Below are 23020 nucleotides of genomic sequence, written 5' to 3'. Positions count from 1 at the left end.
GCAACTAGCATGAAATATCTCATAAAATTACAAAAATATGAGTAATCATTCATGACTTATTTACATGAAAACAAAATTACATATCCTTTATATCTAATCCATACACCAACGACCAAAAACACCTACAAACACTTTCATTCTTCAATTTTCTTCATCTAATTGATCTCTCTCAAGTTCTATCTTCAAGTTCTAAGTGTTCTTCATAAATTCCAAAAGTTCTAGTTTCATAAAATCAAGAATACTTTCAAGTTTGCTAGCTCACTTCCAATCTTGTAAGGTGATCATCCAACCTCAAGAAATCTTTGTTTCTTACAGTAGGTTATCATTCTAATACAAGGTAATAATCATATTCAAACTTTGGTTCAATTTCTATAACTATAACAATCTTATTTCAAGTGATGATCTTACTTGAACTTGTTTTCGTGTCATGATTCTGCTTCAAGAACTTCGAGCCATCCAAGGATCCATTGAAGCTAGATCCATTTTTCTCTTTTCCAGTAGGTTTATCCAAGGAAATTAAGGTAGTAATGATGTTCATAACATCATTCGATTCATACATATAAAGCTATCTTATTCGAAGGTTTAAACTTGTAATCACTAGAACATAGTTTAGTTAATTCTAAACTTGTTCGCAAACAAAAGTTAATCCTTCTAACTTGACTTTTAAAATCAACTAAACACATGTTCTATATCTATATGATATGCTAACTTAATGATTTAAAACCTGGAAACACGAAAAACACCGTAAAACCGGATTTACGCCGTCGTAGTAACACCGCGGGCTGTTTTGGGTTAGTTAATTAAAAACTATGATAAACTTTGATTTATAAGTTGTTATTCTGAGAAAATGATTTTTTATTATGAACATGAAACTATATCCAAAAATTATGGTTAAACTCAAAGTGGAAGTATGTTTTCTAAAATGGTCATCTAGACGTCGTTCTTTCGACTGAAATGACTACCTTTACAAAAACGACTTGTAACTTATTTTTCCGACTATAAACCTATACTTTTCTGTTTAGATTCATAAAATAGAGTTCAATATGAAACCATAGCAATTTGATTCACTCAAAACGGATTTAAAATGAAGAAGTTATGGGTAAAACAAGATTGGATAATTTTTCTCATTTTAGCTACGTGAAAATTGGTAACAAATCTATTCCAACCATAACTTAATCAACTTGTATTGTATATTATGTAATCTTGAGATACCATAGACACGTATACAATGTTTCGACCTATCATGTCGACACATCTATATATATTTCGGAACAACCATAGACACTCTATATGTGAATGTTGGAGTTAGCTATACAGGGTTGAGGTTGATACCAAAATATATATAGTTTGAGTTGTGATCAATACTGAGATACGTATACACTGGGTCGTGGATTGATTCAAGATAATATTTATCGATTTATTTCTGTACATCTAACTGTGGACAACTAGTTGTAGGTTACTAACGAGGACAGCTGACTTAATAAACTTAAAACATCAAAATATATTAAAAGTGTTGCAAATATATTTTGAACATACTTTGATATATATGTATATATTGTTATAGGTTCGTGAATCAACCAGTGGCCAAGTCTTACTTCCCGACGAAGTAAAAATCTGTGAAAGTGAGTTATAGTCCCACTTTTAAAATCTAATATTTTTGGGATGAGAATACATGCAGGTTTTATAAATGATTTACAAAATAGACACAAGTACGTGAAACTACATTCTATGGTTGAATTATCGAAATCGAATATGCCCCTTTTTATTAAGTCTGGTAATCTAAGAATTAGGGAACAGACACCCTAATTGACGCGAATCCTAAAGATAGATCTATTGGGCCTAACAAACCCCATCCAAAGTACCGGATGCTTTAGTACTTCGAAATTTATATCATATCCGAAGGGTGTCCCGGAATGATGGGGATATTCTTATATATGCATCTTGTTAATGTCGGTTACCAGGTGTTCACCATATGAATGATTTTTATCTCTATGTATGGGATGTGTATTGAAATATGAAATCTTGTGGTCTATTATTATGATTTGATATATATAGGTTAAACCTATAACTCACCAACATTTTTGTTGACGTTTTAAGCATGTTTATTCTCAGGTGATTATTAAGAGCTTCCGCTGTCGCATACTTAAATAAGGACGAGATTTGGAGTCCATGCTTGTATGATATTGTGTAAAAACTGCATTCAAGAAACTTATTTTGTTGTAACATATTTGTATTGTAAACCATTATGTAATGGTCGTGTGTAAACAGGATATTTTAGATTATCATTATTTGATAATCTACGTAAAGCTTTTTAAACCTTTATTGATGAAATAAAGGTTGTGGTTTGTTTTAAAATGAATGCAGTCTTTGAAAAACGTCTCATATAGAGGTCAAAACCTCGCAACGAAATCAATTAATATGGAACATTTTTAATCAATAAGAACGGGACATTTCAGTTGGTATCAGAGCGTTGGTCTTAGAGAACCAGAATTTTGAATTAGTGTGTCTTATCGAGTTTGTTAGGATGTATTAGTGAGTCTGGACTTCGACCGTGTTTACTTGAAAAATGATTGCTTAACAAATTTTGTTGGAAACTATATATTTTTAACATGTGAATATTATGTGATATATTAATCTCTTAACGCGTTTGATATTATGTGATAGATGTCTACCTCTAGAACAAGTCCCATTGACTCACCTAATAATAATGAAGAGTCAAATGTAAATTGGAATGATTCGTGGACTGATTCACAAGTTCCCGAAGAGGAACCGGAAGAAGAGTCGGAACCGGAAGAAGAATCGGAACCGGAAGAAGAATCGGAACCGGATGAAGAAATAGAACCGGTGGGGGAAATAATAAAACGGTTAAGTAAAAGAAAATCCTCAACCAGCCGACCAAGGTTAATTATGGTCAATGGTGTTTCCGCCAAGGAAGCAAAATATTGGGAGGAATACCAATTCTCCGATGAATCGGATTCCGACGAGAATTCCGATGATGTTATAGAAATTACCCCAACTGAATTTAAAAAGGCAAAAGAAAATAATAAGGGAAAGGGCATAAAAATAGAGAAATCTAATTCCAACCCCGATGAACTTTATATGTATCGTCAACCCCCGAAGTCCTTAAGTTGTAACAATGACCCGGGAACCTCTAAACCACCAGGTTTTTCTAAACCAATGTGGATAACGACGGCTCGTATTAGGGGAACATCATATATCCCTAGAAACTTGGCAAAACGAACCAAAACCGAAGAAGAAGAAACGAGCGAGTCGGAATAAGATAGTTGTATTCGTGTGGTGTAATATATGTAATATAGTGTTCTTATGCTTTATGATATATGTAAAAATTGCTTGTATTAATAAGTATTTTTTTATGAATCTAACTCTTGTCTATTTTACAGTTTAAAAACACAAAATGGATAGACAACCCAATATTTTAAGAGACCTACCCGGAGACATGATTGATGAAATCTTGTCTAGAGTCGGCCAGAATTCTTCAGCACAACTATTTAAGGCGAGATCAGTTTGTAAGACATTCGAAGAACGTTCCAAGAATGTCTTGGTTTATAAGAGACTTTCGTTTGAAAGATGGGGGATATCACATTGGGAAACCCATAAGTTACGATGTGTTTACTTTGACGCATATATTGCGGGGAACCCAAATGCTATTTTACGCAACGGGTTAAGAAATTATTTTGACTCAATATATCCGAATATTGGACTTCGTGATTTAGAAAAAGCGGCTAACATGCAACATAAAGAAGCATGTTATGCTTACGGATTAGTAATGTTCGCTTCTCACCAAAGTGAGAACAAGAACATCGGGCTACAACTATTAAACAAAACGTTTCCACAAGTGACGGAGTCGGTAATTGGGGTAAGAAATGAGGTTTTTAGATTATTACGGGACTGTTGGACATTACGTAACCCTCGTCCCTTTGATGACGTTACAACACGCTGTCTTATCAACGGCCATAACGGTTATGTTGCACAAGACCAAGGATGGGAAGTAGTCCTAGTAAAACCAGAATGCATGACTTGTTTCTGGACGTATGAATTACGTGTCTTTATTGTCTTTGCTGAACGACTTGTGTACTAGCTAGAATTGTCTTCACAACTATCTTGTATCAAAGTTATTGTGTGCTATATTTCATGCTTTATGTAAAATAAGCGGTATTGTAAGTTTGTAAAATATTGTATAAAAGTTTGAACGCGAAATATTATTATAATCAGTTTTTCATATAGAATTGTAGTAGTTGAATTGTATATTAGCTACTAAGTATGAACTTAACGGGTAGGTACTACCCGAATTTAAACTTATAAAACGCTAATATGAAGAAAAAGCTTTTATAAATGAGTTCATATTATGCTATGAAATACTATTAACTACTCTTAATATTCTGTATGATTAACTTGTTCCATTTGACTATTTTGAAGGAAATGGCACCGACTACTCGACACACCGTGAATATGAATGAAGAGGAATTCCGTACTTTTCTAGCTTCAAACATAGCCGCAGTACAGGCTGCGCTACATACCAACAATAACCTTGGATCTGGCAGTACAGGAAATCGTGTAGGATGCACCTACAAAGAATTCACTGCCTGCAAACCTTTGGAATTTGATGGAACCGAAGGACCGGTCGGATTGAAACGGTGGACCGAGAAGGTTGAATCGGTGTTTGCCATAAGTAAGTGTACTGAAGAGGACAAAGTGAAGTACGCTACGCATACCTTCACAGGTTCTGCGTTAACATGGTGGAATACCTATCTAGAGCAAGTGGGACAAGATGATGCGTACGCACTACCGTGGTCAGCATTCAAGCACTTGATGAACGAGAAGTACCGTCCCAGAACCGAGGTCAATAAGCTCAAGACAGAACTTAGAGGGTTACGAACCCAAGGATTTGATATTACCACGTACGAAAGACGATTCACAGAATTGTGCCTATTGTGTCCGGGAGCATTCGAAGATGAGGAAGAGAAGATCGACGCGTTTGTGAAAGGATTACGGGAAAGAATCCAAGAAGATATAAGTTCACACGAGCCGCCTCCATACAACAGGCATGTAGAATGGCTCACAAACTAGTGAACCAGATTGAAGAAAGAATTAAAGAACAGACTGCTGAAGAGGCCAATGTGAAGCAAGTCAAAAGAAAGTGGGAGGAAAACGGTGATAAGAATCACCAATACAACAACAACAGCAATTACAACAATAATCGCAACAATTATCCCAGCAATCGCAACATCAATCGCAACTACAACAAACGGCCCAACAACAACAACAACAACAACAACAACAACAACAACTACAACAATCATCCCAACAACAATAATAACCGCAACAACAACAACAATCAGAAGCAGCTATGCCAAAGGTGTGAAAAGAATCACTCGGGGTTCTGCACCAAATTTTGCAACAAGTGTAAAAGAAATGGTCATAGCGCGGCGAAGTGTGAGGTCTACGGACCAGGGGTTAATAGAACGAAAGGAACAAATGGTGTCGGAACGAGTAATGGCGGAGCAAGTAGTGTCGGAGCAAGTTATGCCAATGTAGTTTGTTATAAATATGGAAAACCAGGCCACATTATTAGAAATTGCCCGAACCAGGAGAACACGAATGGACAAGGCCGTGGAAGAGTTTTCAATATTAATGCGGTAGAGGCACAGGAAGACCCGGAGCTTGTTACGGGTACGTTTCTTATTGACAATAAATCTGCTTACGTTTTATTTGATTCGGGTGCGGATAGAAGCTATATGAGTAGAGATTTTTGTGCTAAATTAAGTTGTCCATTGACACCTTTGGATAGTAAATTTTTACTCGAATTAGCAAATGGTAAATTAATTTCAGCAGATAATATATGTCGGAATCGAGAAATTAAACTGGTTAGCGAAACATTTAAGATTGATTTGATACCAGTAGAGTTAGGGAGTTTTGATGTGATAATCGGTATGGACTGGTTGAAAGAAGTGAAAGCGGAGATCGTTTGTTACAAAAATGCAATTCGCATTATACGAGAAAAAGGAAAACCCTTAATGGTGTACGGAGAAAAGGGCAACACGAAGCTACATCTTATTAGTAATTTGAAGGCACAAAAACTAATAAGAAAAGGTTGCTATGCTGTTCTAGCACACGTCGAGAAAGTACAAACTGAAGAAAAGAGCATCAATGATGTTCCCATTGCAAAAGAATTTCCCGATGTATTTCCGAAAGAATTACCGGGATTACCCCCACATCGATCCGTTGAATTTCAAATAGATCTTGTACCAGGAGCTGCACCAATAGCTCGTGCTCCTTACAGACTCGCACCCAGCGAGATGAAAGAACTGCAAAGCCAATTACAAGAACTTTTAGAGCGTGGTTTCATTCGACCAGGCACATCACCGTGGGGAGCTCCTGTTTTGTTTGTCAAGAAGAAAGATGGTACATTCAGGTTGTGTATCGACTACCGAGAGTTGAACAAACTTACCATCAAGAACCGCTACCCACTACCGAGAATCGATGACTTATTTGATCAACTACAAGGCTCGTCTGTTTATTCAAAGATTGACTTACGTTCCGGGTATCATCAAATGCGGGAGAAAGAAGATGATATTCCAAAGACTGCTTTCAGAACACGTTACGGTCATTACGAGTTTATGGTCATGCCGTTTGGTTTAACTAATGCACCAGCTGTGTTCATGGACCTTATGAACCGAGTGTGTGGACCATACCTTGACAAGTTTGTCATTGTTTTCATTGATGACATACTTATTTACTCAAAGAATGACCAAGAACACGGTGAACATTTGAGAAAGGTGTTAGAAGTATTGAGGAAGGAAGAATTGTACGCTAAGTTTTCAAAGTGTGCATTTTGGTTGGAAGAAGTTCAATTCCTCGGTCACATAGTGAACAAAGAAGGTATTAAGGTGGATCCGGTAAAGATAGAAACTGTTGAAAAGTGGGAAACCCCGAAAACTCCGAAACACATACGCCAGTTTTTAGGACTAGCTGGTTACTACAGAAGGTTCATCCAAGACTTTTCCAGAATAGCAAAACCCTTGACTGCATTAACGCATAAAGGGAAGAAATTTGAATGGAATGATGAACAAGAGAAAGCGTTTCAGTTATTGAAGAAAAAGCTAACTACGGCACCTATATTGTCATTGCCTGAAGGGAATGATGATTTTGTGATTTATTGTGACGCATCAAAGCAAGGTCTCGGTTGTGTATTAATGCAACGAACGAAGGTGATTGCTTATGCGTCTAGACAATTGAAGATTCACGAACAAAATTATACGACGCATGATTTGGAATTAGGCGCGGTTGTTTTTGCATTAAAGACTTGGAGGCACTACTTATATGGGGTCAAAAGTATTATATATACTAACCACAAAAGTCTTCAACACATATTTAATCAGAAACAACTGAATATGAGGCAGCGTAGGTGGATTGAATTGTTGAATGATTACGACTTTGAGATTCGTTACCACCCGGGGAAGGCAAATGTGGTAGCCGATGCCTTGAGCAGGAAGGACAGAGAACCCATTCGAGTAAAATCTATGAATATAATGATTCATAATAACCTTACTACTCAAATAAAGGAGGTGCAACAAGGAGTTTTAAAAGAGGGAAATTTAAAGGATGAAATACCCAAAGGATCGGATAAGCATCTTAATATTCGGGAAGACGGAACCCGGTATAGGGCTGAAAGGATTTGGGTACCAAAATTTGGAGATATGAGAGAAATGGTACTTAGAGAAGCTCATAAAACCAGATACTCAATACATCCTGGAACGGGGAAGATGTACAAGGATCTCAGGAAATATTTTTGGTGGCCGGGTATGAAAGCCGATGTTGCTAAATACGTAGGAGAATGTTTGACGTGTTCTAAGGTCAAAGCTGAGCATCAGAAACCATCAGGTCTACTTCAACAACCCAAAATCCCGGAATGGAAATGGGAAAACATTACCATGGATTTCATCACTAAATTGCCAAGGACTGCAAGTGGTTTTGATACTATTTGGGTAATAGTTGATCGTCTCACCAAATCAGCACACTTCCTGCCAATAAGAGAAGATGACAAGATGGAGAAGTTAGCACGACTGTATTTGAAGGAAGTCGTCTCCAGACATGGAATACCAATCTCTATTATCTCTGATAGGGATGGCAGATTTATTTCAAGATTCTGGCAGACATTACAGCAAGCATTAGGAACTCGTCTAGACATGAGTACTGCCTATCATCCACAAACTGATGGGTAGAGCTAAAGGACGATACAAACGCTTGAAGACATGCTACGAGCATGTGTTATTGATTTCGGAAACAGTTGGGATCGACATCTACCGTTAGCAGAATTTTCCTACAACAACAGCTACCATTCAAGCATTGAGATGGCGCCGTTTGAAGCACTTTATGGTAGAAAGTGCAGGTCTCCGATTTATTGGAGTGAAGTGGGGGATAGACAGATTACGGGTCCGGAGATTATACAAGAAACTACCGAGAAGATCATCCAAATTCAACAACGGTTGAAAACCGCCCAAAGTCGACAAAAGAGCTACGCTGACATTAAAAGAAAAGATATAGAATTTGAAATTGGAGAGATGGTCATGCTTAAAGTTGCACCTTGGAAAGGCGTTGTTCGATTTGGTAAACGAGGGAAATTAAATCCAAGGTATATTGGACCATTCAAGATTATTGATCGTGTCGGACCAGTAGCTTACCGACTTGAGTTACCTCAACAACTCGCGGCTGTACATAACACTTTCCACGTCTCGAATTTGAAGAAATGTTTTGCTAAAGAAGATCTCACTATTCCGTTAGATGAAATTCAAATCAACGAAAAACTTCAATTCATCGAAGAACCCGTCGAAATAATGGATCGTGAGGTTAAAAGACTTAAGCAAAACAAGATACCAATTGTTAAGGTTCGATGGAATGCTCGTAGAGGACCCGAGTTCACCTGGGAGCGTGAAGATCAGATGAAGAAGAAATACCCGCATCTATTTCCAGAAGATTCGTCAACACCTTCAACAGCTTAAAATTTCGGGACGAAATTTATTTAACGGGTAGGTACTGTAGTGACCCGAACTTTTCCATGTTTATATATATTAATTGAGATTGATATTTACATGATTAAATGTTTCCAACATGTTAAGCAATCAAACTTGTTAAGACTTGATTAATTGAAATAGGTTTCATATAGACAATTGACCACCCAAGTTGACCGGTGATTCACGAACGTTAAAACTTGTAAAAACTATACGATGACATATATATGGTTATATATATAGTTAACATGTTTTTATTATAAGTATGTATCTCATTAGGTATTTTAACAATGAGTTATATACATAAAAATGAGACTATTAATTTAAGAAACTCGAAAACGATATATATAACGATTATCGTTATAACAACGTTTTACTAGGTACATATGAATCATATTAAGATATTGATACACTTGGTTAATTATGTTAAATGATAAGTAAATATATTATTAAGTGTATTAACAATGAAATACATATGTAAAAATAAGACTACTAACTTAATGATTTCGAAACGAGACATATATGTAACGATTATCGTTGTAACGACATTTAACTGTATATACATCATACTGAGATATATTATATATCATAATATCATGATAATATAACAATTTAACATCTCATTTGTTATAATAAACAATGAGTTAACAACATTCAACAAGATCGTTAACCTAAAGGTTTCAAAACAACATTTACATGTAACGACTAACGATGACTTAACGACTCAGTTAAAATGTATATACATGTATTGTTTTAATATGTATTCATACACTTTTGAAAGACTTCAAGACACTTATCAAAATACTTCTACTTAACCAAAATGCTTACAATTACATCCTCGTTCAGTTTCATCAACAATTCTACTCGTATGCACCCGTATTCGTACTCGTACAATACACAGCTTTTAGATGTATGTACTATTGGTATATACACTCCAATGATCAGCTCTTAGCAGCCCATGTGAGTCACCTAACACATGTGGGAACCATCATTTGGCAACTAGCATGAAATATCTCATAAAATTACAAAAATATGAGTAATCATTCATGACTTATTTACATGAAAACAAAATTACATATCCTTTATATCTAATCCATACACCAACGAACAAAAACACCTACAAACACTTTCATTCTTCAATTTTCTTCATCTAATTGATCTCTCTCAAGTTCTATCTTCAAGTTCTAAGTGTTCTTCATAAATTCCAAAAGTTCTAGTTTCATAAAATCAAGAATACTTTCAAGTTTGCTAGCTCACTTCCAATCTTGTAAGGTGATCATCCAACCTCAAGAAATCTTTGTTTCTTACAGTAGGTTATCATTCTAATACAAGGTAATAATCATATTCAAACTTTGGTTCAATTTCTATAACTATAACAATCTTATTTCAAGTGATGATCTTACTTGAACTTGTTTTCGTGTCATGATTCTGCTTCAAGAACTTCGAGCCATCCAAGGATCCATTGAAGCTAGATCCATTTTTCTCTTTTCCAGTAGGTTTATCCAAGGAAATTAAGGTAGTAATTATGTTCATAACATCATTCGATTCATACATATAAAGCTATCTTATTCGAAGGTTTAAACTTGTAATCACTAGAACATAGTTTAGTTAATTCTAAACTTGTTCGCAAACAAAAGTTAATCCTTCTAACTTGACTTTTAAAATCAACTAAACACATGTTCTATATCTATATGATATGCTAACTTAATGATTTAAAACCTGGAAACACGAAAAACACCGTAAAACCGGATTTACGCCGTCGTAGTAACACCGCGGGCTGTTTTGGGTTAGTTAATTAAAAACTATGATAAACTTTGATTTAAAAGTTGTTATTCTGAGAAAATGATTTTTATTATGAACATGAAACTATATCCAAAAATTATGGTTAAACTCAAAGTGGAAGTATGTTTTCTAAAATGGTCATCTAGACGTCGTTCTTTCGACTGAAATGACTACCTTTACAAAAACGACTTGTAACTTATTTTTCCGACTATAAACCTATACTTTTCTGTTTAGATTTATAAAATAGAGTTCAATATGAAACCATAGCAATTTGATTCACTCAAAACGGATTTAAAATGAAGAAGTTATGGGTAAAACAAGATTGGATAATTTTTCTCATTTTAGCTACGTGAAAATTGGTAACAAATCTATTCCAACCATAACTTAATCAACTTGTATTGTATATTATGTAATCTTGAGATACCATAGACACGTATACAATGTTTCGACCTATCATGTCGACACATCTATATATATTTCGGAACAACCATAGACACTCTATATGTGAATGTTGGAGTTAGCTATACAGGGTTGAGGTTGATACCAAAATATATATAGTTTGAGTTGTGATCAATACTGAGATACGTATACACTGGGTCGTGGATTGATTCAAGATAATATTTATCGATTTATTTCTGTACATCTAACTGTGGACAACTAGTTGTAGGTTACTAACGAGGACAGCTGACTTAATAAACTTAAAACATCAAAATATATTAAAAGTGTTGCAAATATATTTTGAACATACTTTGATATATATGTATATATTGTTATAGGTTCGTGAATCAACCAGTGGCCAAGTCTTACTTCCCGACGAAGTAAAAATCTGTGAAAGTGAGTTATAGTCCCACTTTTAAAATCTAATATTTTTGGGATGAGAATACATGCAGGTTTTATAAATGATTTACAAAATAGACACAAGTACGTGAAACTACATTCTATGGTTGAATTATCGAAATCGAATATGCCCCTTTTTATTAAGTCTGGTAATCTAAGAATTAGGGAACAGACACCCTAATTGACGCGAATCCTAAAGATAGATCTATTGGGCCTAACAAACCCCATCCAAAGTACCGGATGCTTTAGTACTTCGAAATTTATATCATATCCGAAGGGTGTCCCGGAATGATGGGGATATTCTTATATATGCATCTTGTTAATGTCGGTTACCAGGTGTTCACCATATGAATGATTTTTATCTCTATGTATGGGATGTGTATTGAAATATGAAATCTTGTGGTCTATTATTATGATTTGATATATATAGGTTAAACCTATAACTCACCAACATTTTTGTTGACGTTTTAAGCATGTTTATTCTCAGGTGATTATTAAGAGCTTCCGCTGTCGCATACTTAAATAAGGACGAGATTTGGAGTCCATGCTTGTATGATATTGTGTAAAAACTGCATTCAAGAAACTTATTTTGTTGTAACATATTTGTATTGTAAACCATTATGTAATGGTCGTGTGTAAACAGGATATTTTAGATTATCATTATTTGATAATCTACGTAAAGCTTTTTAAACCTTTATTGATGAAATAAAGGTTGTGGTTTGTTTTAAAATGAATGCAGTCTTTGAAAAACGTCTCATATAGAGGTCAAAACCTCGCAACGAAATCAATTAATATGGAACGTTTTTAATCAATAAGAACGGGACATTTCACATTGCGCTTATGGATAAGGTTGCTAAGCTTGATGATCCTCAGTGTGAGTTGTTGTTGCTTAGGGCATGTACGGGAGTTTCTAAACTCTACTTTACCTTGCGTACTTGTCCTCCTAGTATATTTAAGGCGGCTCAACGCGCTTTCGATGAAGCCCTTCGATCTTCTTTGGAGCGTATTGTTACTGCTTCAGGGCCTGGGTTTGGTGATTGGTAGTGGCGGCTTGCCACCTTGCCATTTGCATTTGGAGGGCTTGGTGTTTATTCTGCGGGAGATGTTCGTCATTATGCTTTTCTGGCTTCTCGATTACAGTCTGCTGGGTTGCAGACCAAGCTCTTACGTCATACGGGTATTGTTGGTCTTGGTCGTGATTTTGAAGATGCATTGGGTCTGTTTAATAATACGGTTGGGTTTGATATTTTAGGTAATCCGAGTGAGGTCGCTGCCCCAATACTCATGAAGAAATTGGCAGATGTTTATTTCACAAAGGTTACCGCTTCTGCAGAATCCACTTTTTCGTTATCTCCCCGACAATCGGCCTTATGGAAATCACAGCAGGGTGATCACACATCTGCTTGGCTAAGGGCAGTCCCTATTTTGGGGTTGGGTCAGACGATGAACGCAAAGACTTACCGATGTGTGTTGTGCTACCGGTTAGGTGTTCCTTTGTTCTCTATCTCGACGGCATGCTCTGCCTGTTCAAGGGTTTTTACTGGGGATATTTTCGGGGATCACGCCGTGTCTTGTGCTGGTATGGTGGGTATTAAGCATCGACATAATATTGTTCGGGATTCCCTTGTTGATGTTTGTTATCGATCTGGGATTTCAGCGAGAAAGGAGGTTGACATTGGGTTGTCTGGAGGGAACGACGGGGCCCTCAGACCTGCAGATGTGTTACTTTATTCCTGGGATTGTGGTCGCGATGTTTGTGTTGACTTGACAGGGTCTTCTCCTTTGACGCAGTCTGGGCTTTCTGACTTTGTCCCTGGACGTGCTGTGGTTGATGCGGCTCGTCGAAAGCGGGTCAAGTACGAATCTAGCTGTCAGGCGATTGGTTATGGTTTCATTCCTTTCTCATTTTCTTCCCTGGGGGAATTAGAGAAGGAGGCTGTTTCTTTGCTAAAGCGGGTTCAGAAGAGTTCGATGGCGCAAGATATTAGTGCCGGTGCTGCTGCTCATATTTTTACTAGGATAGGTTTTGCTATTGCTAGAGGTGTGGGGGCCCAGATTGTCTCTAGACTTCCCACTAATTTTTTGTAAGTTTTAAAACTTTTAAGTTTTTTTTATTATAATAATAATAATAATAATAATAATAATAATAATAAAACGGTTGGGTTTGATATTTTAGTTAATCCGAGTGAGGTCGCTGCCCCAATACTCATGAAGAAATTGGCAGATGTTTATTTCACAAAGGTTACCGCTTCTGCAGAATCCACTTTTTCGTTATCTCCCCGACAATCAGCCTTATGGAAATCACAGCAGAGTGATCACACCTCTGCTTGGCTAAGGGCAGTCCCTATTTTGGGGTTGGGTCAGACGATGAACGCAAAGACTTACCGATGTGTGTTGTGCTACCGGTTAGGTGTTCCATTGTTCTCTATCTCGACGGCATGTTCTGCCTGTTCAAGGGTTTTTACTGGGGATATTTTCGGGGATCACGCGGTGTCTTGTGCTGGTATGGTGGGTATTAAGCATCGACATAATATTGTCCGGGATTCCCTTGTTGATGTTTGTTATCGATCTGGGATTTCAGCGAGAAAGGAGGTTGACATTGGGTTGTCTGGAGGGAACGACAGGGCCCTCAGACCTGCAGATGTGTTACTTTATTCCTGGGATTGTGGTCGCGATGTTTGTGTTGACTTGACAGGGTCTTCTCCTTTGACACAGTCTGGGCTTTCTGACTTTGTCCCTGGACGTGCTGTGATTAATGCGGCTCGTCGGAAGCGGGTCAAGTACGAATCTAGTTGTCTGGCGATTGGTTATGGTTTCATTCCTTTCTCATTTTCTTCCCTTGGGGAATTAGAGAAGGAGGCTGTTTCTTTGCTAAAGCGGGTTCAGAAGAGTTCGATGGCGCAAGATATTGGTGCCGGTGCTGCTGCTCATATTTTTACTATGATAGGTTTTGCTATTGCTAGAGGTGTGGGGGCCCAGATTGTCTCTAGGCTTCCCACTAATTTTTTGTAAGTTTTAAAACTTTTAAGTTTATATAATAATAATAATAATAATAATAATAATAATAATAATAATAATAATAATAATAATAATAATAATTCATACACACTATTAATAGTCAATGTGACACTACTAATAGTCGATGACTCGGTGTGTCATATCTTATGAAAGGAACGTGTGTGGATAAATATCTAAAGTGTCTAATTGACGGAAGCTTTCTCCGTTTAAGTGTTTGCCCCAAAGGCTTGACTATAATAATTTTACAATTTAAAAAAATAGTACAGTACTAAAAATTTAATTGTGAAATTTTTATATCTTTTTTAAAAGGCTTTTCTTAATTACATTGTTTACGCTGTTAAAAAAATACATTGTTTACGCTAACATACTTTGAGTATGTTTGGCAAAACTAGCTGGTAGCTGAAGCTGCGAGCTGCTAGCTAGCTGAAGCTTTTTAAATATATTTAGGTGTTTGACAAAATAGTTGTAGCTGTTTAAAAATAGTAAAATGACAAAAAAAAAAGACACAAGAAAAAAAAAATACTTAATGCTAATGGTAAATTAAATATGTTCGATTTCAGGTCATTTTTTAACACCGCTTCAATTTTTTTTTTTTTTTTTTTTAACTCTACTTCATTTTAGATTAAAACTTCCATTACAACATATATCTTTTTCTTAATTACATAAACCTTGTATTGCATGCATCCCACGTCCACTTTTGCTTCTAATCTTATAATTTGTGAAAACAACGTGTATATATTGTATTGGATTGGATATTGGATATATCTATATTGTATTTGAATATATATCAAATTTAAATTTAGTAGGGACGATTTATGTTTATTAACATGGATACTTATGTAATTTAATAGCACAGAGAGTCATTCGGTGTTAAATCTCAGTGTTAAATTTCAGGGCCGGTCCTATGTAATTTGATGCCCCGTGCGAGATGGTAAAAAGGGGCCCTCCAATTTTTTTTTAACAATTACGATAACTACTGCTATTTTTTAACAATTCCTTTTATTTCGATAACTGCTACTATTACTAGTTACTTGGCCATTGAGGTGTGGGCTTCGGTTATCAATTAAACCACGTACAATCACAACCGTATCAGTTCCCCACCAAATCGTCCCACACCATAACATTTTACTGTATTTTTTATGTTTATTTAAACAAAAATAAAATTTACCATTAGTGGGTTGGATAAAGTAAGCATACAACCAATTATATCACACCTACATGAATGTTGAAGGCTTGTAAAAGTTTGGGGTCCACGTGTTTGGGTAGCTACAATATATCCACATACATATTGTTGAATTATAAACTAATGTTTTTTGATCCCACATCGCCAGGGGTGTAAAAAAAGATACATTATAAAGCCAGAAGGCTTGGTTGTAATTCAAAAATAGCAATGATAGGCTTGCTTTCTTAAGACCTGATCTGTTTCTTCCATGATTAAGTTCGTGGACTTAAAAATACTTTTCCAGTTTTTAAAATATTGGGCCCTAAAAAATATGGGCCCTGTGCAGGTGTGCATGTTGCACTACCTTTGGGCCGGACCTGTTAAATTTAACACTGGATTTAACACTAAGGTCAAAACATTCATATGGGCCCTGTGCAGGTGTGCATGTTGCACTACCTTTGAGCCGGGCCTGTTAAATTTAACACTGGATTTAACATTAAGGTCAAAACATGAGAAATGTTGCACTACCTTTGGGCCGGGCCTGTTAAATTTAACACTGGATTTAACATTAAGGCCCTAAAAAATATGGGCCCTGTGCAGGTGTGCATGTTGCACTACCTTTGGGCCGGACCTGTTAAATTTAACACTGGATTTAACACTAAGGTCAAAACATTCATATGGGCCCTGTGCAGGTGTGCATGTTGCACTACCTTTGAGCCGGGCCTGTTAAATTTAACACTGGATTTAACATTAAGGTCAAAACATGAGAAATGTTGCACTACCTTTGGGCCGGGCCTGTTAAATTTAACACTGGATTTAACATTAAGGCCTGTTAAATTTAACACTGGATTTAACACTAAGGCCTAAACATGGGAAATGTTGCACTACCTTTGGGCCGGGACTGTTAAATTTAACACTGGATTTAACACTAAGGCCAAAACATGGGAAATGGTTCAGTGTTAAATCATTATTAAATTTTAATTTTAATTATTTATTTTTAATGAATATATATTTTATTAAATATAAAATAAATATTATAAAACCATAAAATAAAAACTAAAATTCATTACATTAATTTAAAAACAATACAATAAAAAACTAAATTGAACTTATTGAAATAAAAAAACAAACTACTAGATTATCCATCGTCTACTCCGATTCGTTGCCTTCGTCGTCATTTGCACCCGATCCCGATTGTAAATCCCTACGAGCATCACGTCAAATTTGCTCCTTAAGGTCAGAAATTAGTTCCATGTCGGCTTCGGTTGGAGCAATGTTTAAAATTCTTAAACGCATTTCAAGTTGCTTATCTTGATAATACTTCTTTTTAAGATCGGCCGTTTTTTCAAAATTTTCCTTAACCGATACACATAGAGACTCACGAGAAGAATGGGATGAAGGGTTGGAATCGGACGACTTTTTCCTCGATTTTCTTGGCATTCCTTTTGGACGTTTCAATTGATCGGGACCATACATCCCCGCATTCGAATTTTCTTCAACACTTGCACTTGCAACTTCTTCGTTCAAATTAATTACGGGCTCACCAACATCTTCAATAACTACGGGCTCACGTCGTTTGTTTCTCGTACCGATAACAACGGGATCGGGATTTAGCCACTTTGACTTGTCCTTCAAAAAATTCCACGCTTGATAACTAAAAAACTTCTTTCCCATTTTCTCGTCGATATATTGTTGATCACACCGCACACGAAAATCTAGGTCGTTATCCCCGCTTCGCCAATCATTCTTCAAACGACTAACAATCCCATTATACTTTTGACATTCGCCATTCATTTTCATCCACTTAGACGACAACGCATCCTTAGATCGAGGAAATGGTGGATTTCGTCCGTTGTAGTCGTCCGTAACCAAATACCAAAATGACGCACCTACAAAAATATATAACGAATTATAATATAAGTATAATATATATAATTCATTTACATATTTATAATTAAAAATTTAATATATATATATATATATATATATATATATATATAAACATTTAATATATATATATATATATAATATATATATATATATATATATATATATATATATATATAATATATATATATACATAACATAATAGTATGTATATGTGTATATTTATATATAAAGTATAAATATAATATAAATTTATATATACATATTTAACTCACAAAAATATAAAATAAATATATACCGGTTTGGTCGTTTCCTTTGAGTGAATCTTCGGATGTATGAACCCAAGCTTTTTGTGACGACCCGGAAATTTCTGACCAAATTTAAACTTAATCTTTATATGTTTCGACACGATAAGCAAAGTCTGTTAAACTGAATCTCCAAAAAAAAAAAGTTTGAACTGTTTTAATATATTCACTTAACCTTTGACCATTCCCGATGATTCACGAACAATTGAGTGTAATTAAATATGTATATATATATATATATATATATATATATATATATATATATATATATATATATATATATATATATATATATATATATATATAAGTAATAATTAATATAACATTATTTAATCATTTGGAAATTGAATGTGTAAAATAAGATACAAAATAATTAAGTGTAATTTAAAATGAATTTATATATATAAATATATATGACTCTATGTAAAATCATTATGATATGTATTTTGTAATCTATAAATAATAAATACTCAATAAAAGCTATTACATAATAATACTATTAACTATTACAAGCTAAAAATAAAAATAAAAATATATAATTATTATATTATTACTATTAATATTAAAACTCAATATTAGTATTATTAATATTTTTAGTATTGTTATTACTACCATTACTAATATTATTGTTTGTATTACTATTATTAGGATTTTTATTATTTTAAAAAAATATTATTATTATTAATATAGTTATTAATTATAAATATCAATTAAATACAAATTATAAAGTTAAATAATTATGTGAAATCTGTTTTCCTTTCCTTATCAACCTTTAACTCGTTTTTTTTCTTCTTCTCCCTGTTCCACTTGTGAATTAATGTCGACAAATAAGGAATCAAGCTGACTTACTCTCTTACTTTTGGTTATTCATCATTATCTATCTATCCTCTATTTTCTATAACTACCTCTTTATATATATACAATTACATATAAGATATAGATGGCAGAGATATTCAACACCCATCATTTTCCTACACTGTGCTAAATTGATAATTTTGTTCGAGGTCTTTGCGTTTATTTCACTTTCTGTTCCATATCACCATCTATCAATATCTATCTATCAAATATATATCACAAGAGTTAAATTATGGATACTGTTTTTACTTTTGCCTTTTGACTTCCTAATCACCTAATATACAATATACATATTCATAGAATGATATATACACAGATATGCAAGTGCAATGCATATTACTAACTATCACCAAACAACAAGCACACTTTCTCCTACTTAAGAACATCGGCCACTTTTATATCACCAACACAGTTCTCCGTCACCACACACCACACCTATAATCACCATCTTCATAAAAGCCGAGACATGATGAGATCACCACCACTTTACCATAACCGTCACCACCTTACCTTGATCACTATCGAACCATTATCAACATTTAATCACCATCATAACCTCAACCCCATCAACCCACTGCTACTGCCTTCGGTCATCAAACAACTGCCTGCTACCACCATCAACTACCACCATAACCGACCCACTTCATTATTATTCAGATGCTATACCTATACTTCTGTTTTTCTGTTTACTCCTCGATGAACAAAACCATCGTCCACCATCATCACCTTTTCTTCACTTTCTAACACCAATATCCACCACCATCGACACCTATACATCACTCTTTAATTCACCAATACATCACCACAAACTATCACCCACGACTACAATCGTTTCAATCATCATCGCTGCATCATTAGTATGTTTTTGTTTCGATCTTAAACCCAATAAACCCCCTCGATCCTGCTGCGTTTATATATATATATATATATATATATATATATATATATATATATATATATATATATATATATATATATATATATATATATATATATATATTCCTGTTTTACCTACAAGGGAGATGAAGATAAATAGGAGGTATTAAATTTAAAAATGCATTATTTTAGCAAGCTATGGGAAAAAGGCATACATGTGGAACATATTATAACATTAGTGCAGACAATTATAAACAAGTAATTCCCACTTGATGAATATATGGTGGTCGACAAACTCCACCTCACTTACTCGCTTTCCTTTTCCTTTTTTTAAAAGTATATGTGGTGTATTATTTAAAGTAGTAATGGGGAACCGAAATTCTAGCAAATATGATCACAAATTATGAAAACATGATATGGATTAGTTCATGGTAATGATTGAAAAAAAAAATGAAAGTTGTACCACTAGGATAAAAAAAAAAAAAGGGATCGGAACTCTACTGTAGGATATATGCTTTTGATTTCCATCTTGTTTTGAACTAGCCGAATTATTATCCAAGCCTTAAGCCCAATATAATACATGGTATTGTTATAACGTATGATGATGATATATGATAAACAAAGTGGGTTTTTAATGGACTTCCTTATTTTACTAAGTGGGCTCAAGAAAGTAATAGGTTTTTTTTTTAAAAAAGGGCTAGGCTTAAATAACTATTGGGCCGTAAAATTTTCTCTGTTGGGCCGATGAAAAAGTTAGACGATTTATAGAAGGTGACGGGTAGTTAATGAAAGGAATTACGATTAGAAAATAATGATATAATGAAGGTGGTAATGAGCCTGTTTATGTATTAATGACAATAAATAAGTTAGAGATGATGCGTGAATTATGATTATGATGATGGTTAGGACGAAGACGATGATGATTTACAGTATATATATGAACGTATGATGTAGACGATACATTAATGATGATTTGTATGATGATATGTGATATAAAGTATTGATGATAAATCGACGTATGATGATTACGGTTATGATTAAGATGATGATGTTAGAGTGACAGGTATTATGAGTTAAAAGAGTTTTAGGTTCTAATTAAAATAAAAAAAAAATAAGGAATGGAGGATTTGTTAGAAAGGGTTTCGGGTTAGTGGGAGGACGCGGGATCGAGCCCGGGTTGGGGCCAATATTCTCCCTTTAAGAAAGCCTTTGAGGTAGTCATTCAAATTTTATTATAATCATTATTATTATTATTATTATTATTATTATTATTATTATTATTATTATTATTATTATTATTATTATTATTATTATTATTATTATTATTATTATTATTATCATTATTTTTATTATTATTTTTATTATCATAATTATTAGTATTATTATTAGTAATATTATTATCATTATAGTTATTAATATAAATATTGGTATTATTATCATTAGTAGAAAAATTGTTATTTTGATAGTTATTGTTAATATTATTATTATCATTAGTATTAACACGATTTTAAGATTATTATTATTATTATTATTAATAACATTAATATTAAATTGAGAATATTATTAGTAATATCATTATTAATAAAATTACCACTTTATTAAAACTAACATTTTTATTAAAATTATCACTATCATTATTATTATTATTATTATTATTATTATTATTATTATTATTATTATTATTATTATTATTATTATTATATTATAACAAATAAAGATTTTTCTATATAAAAATATATTTACGACATAAAACATGTCTACATTAATATTTGGTAATAAATATTAATTATCTAGTTAAAGTATATAAAAAAATATAAACATATCTAATGAGGTTATTAATGAAACATTAAAATAACAACTATATCATTAATAATATGTAAATTTGTTCGATTATCATTATACGTGTTAATATATATATATATATATATATATATATATATATATATATATATATATATATATATATATATATATATATAAATGTTATAGGTTCGTGAATCCGAGAATAACCCTGCACTTGCTCAATGTCGTCATATGTATTTTTACTACAAAATACATTAGGTGAGTTCATTTGCTCCCTTTTACTCTTTATATTTTTGGGACTGAGAATACATGCGCTGTTTTTACAACTGCTTTATTAAATGCTTTTGAAATATATTTTGAACTGCGAATACATGAAATGCTTTTATAAATGTTTGACGAGATAGACACAAGCAAAACATTCCTCGAATGAATTATTATGCAGACAGAAGTTCTGCGGATTATTGTTAAATTATGTGGACATGATAATTGCCACCGTTGAATTATGTGGACATGATAATTGTCACCGTTGAATTATGTGGACATGATAATTGCCATCGTTGAATTATGTGGACATGATAATTGCCACCGTTGAATTATGTGGACATGATAATTGCCACCAATTGATATGAATGTTATGTATCGAGAGAATGATTTTATACACAGGTTATGTGTATGTTATTTTTGTGCACGAGATATGTGTACGGTTACTAAGATTTATGAAAGATGATTTCGTATACGAGAAAGGTGTACTGTATTTAAAAGATATCGCATGTACATTACAGGTGGGTATAGGATTCGGGCCCATGTGTACCATGCAGCATTTAAATCTTGTGGTCTTTCAAAATTACAGAATTTTATTGTTTTATGATAAACTTATGAACTCACCAACCTTTTGGTTGACACTTTAAAGAATGTTTATTCCCAGGTTTAAAAGAAATCTTCCGCTGTGCATTTGCTCATATTACATGGAGTCGTTCATGGCATATAGAGGTCAGAACCTCGCAATGGGAACAACTGTTGAAGACTTCGTCCAGATGGATTAGGACGGGTCACTATAGTTGGTATCAGAGCGGTGGTCTTAGCGAACCAAGTCCTGCATTAGTGTGTCTAACTGATAGTTGTTTAGATGCATTAGTGAGTCTGGACTTCGACCGTGTCTACATGTCGAAGGTTTTGCTTATCGTTTCATGTCGAAAATTACCTGCTTATCATCCTTAGGAAATTACCTGCTCATTGTTCTTAGTCTAGATACATCTTACTACATTGATTGCAGGATTAGTGTATAGACAAAACTCATATCTTAGTGTATTTGCTAATTCATAACTTAGCATATCTGTTACTGTAAAACTTTGCCTGACATATTCTGTAAATCCCTCCGTAATCTACGAAATCATGTGTTCTATATATATAGATATTCTATGTAATTAGAATACCATCCGATTGCCAAAACTCATTTCATATCAAAA

The sequence above is a fragment of the Rutidosis leptorrhynchoides genome, chromosome 9 (genome assembly GCF_046630445.1).
Source record: "Rutidosis leptorrhynchoides isolate AG116_Rl617_1_P2 chromosome 9, CSIRO_AGI_Rlap_v1, whole genome shotgun sequence".
Lineage (NCBI taxonomy): Eukaryota > Viridiplantae > Streptophyta > Magnoliopsida > Asterales > Asteraceae > Rutidosis > Rutidosis leptorrhynchoides.
This window is presented reverse-complemented; position numbering follows the sequence as displayed.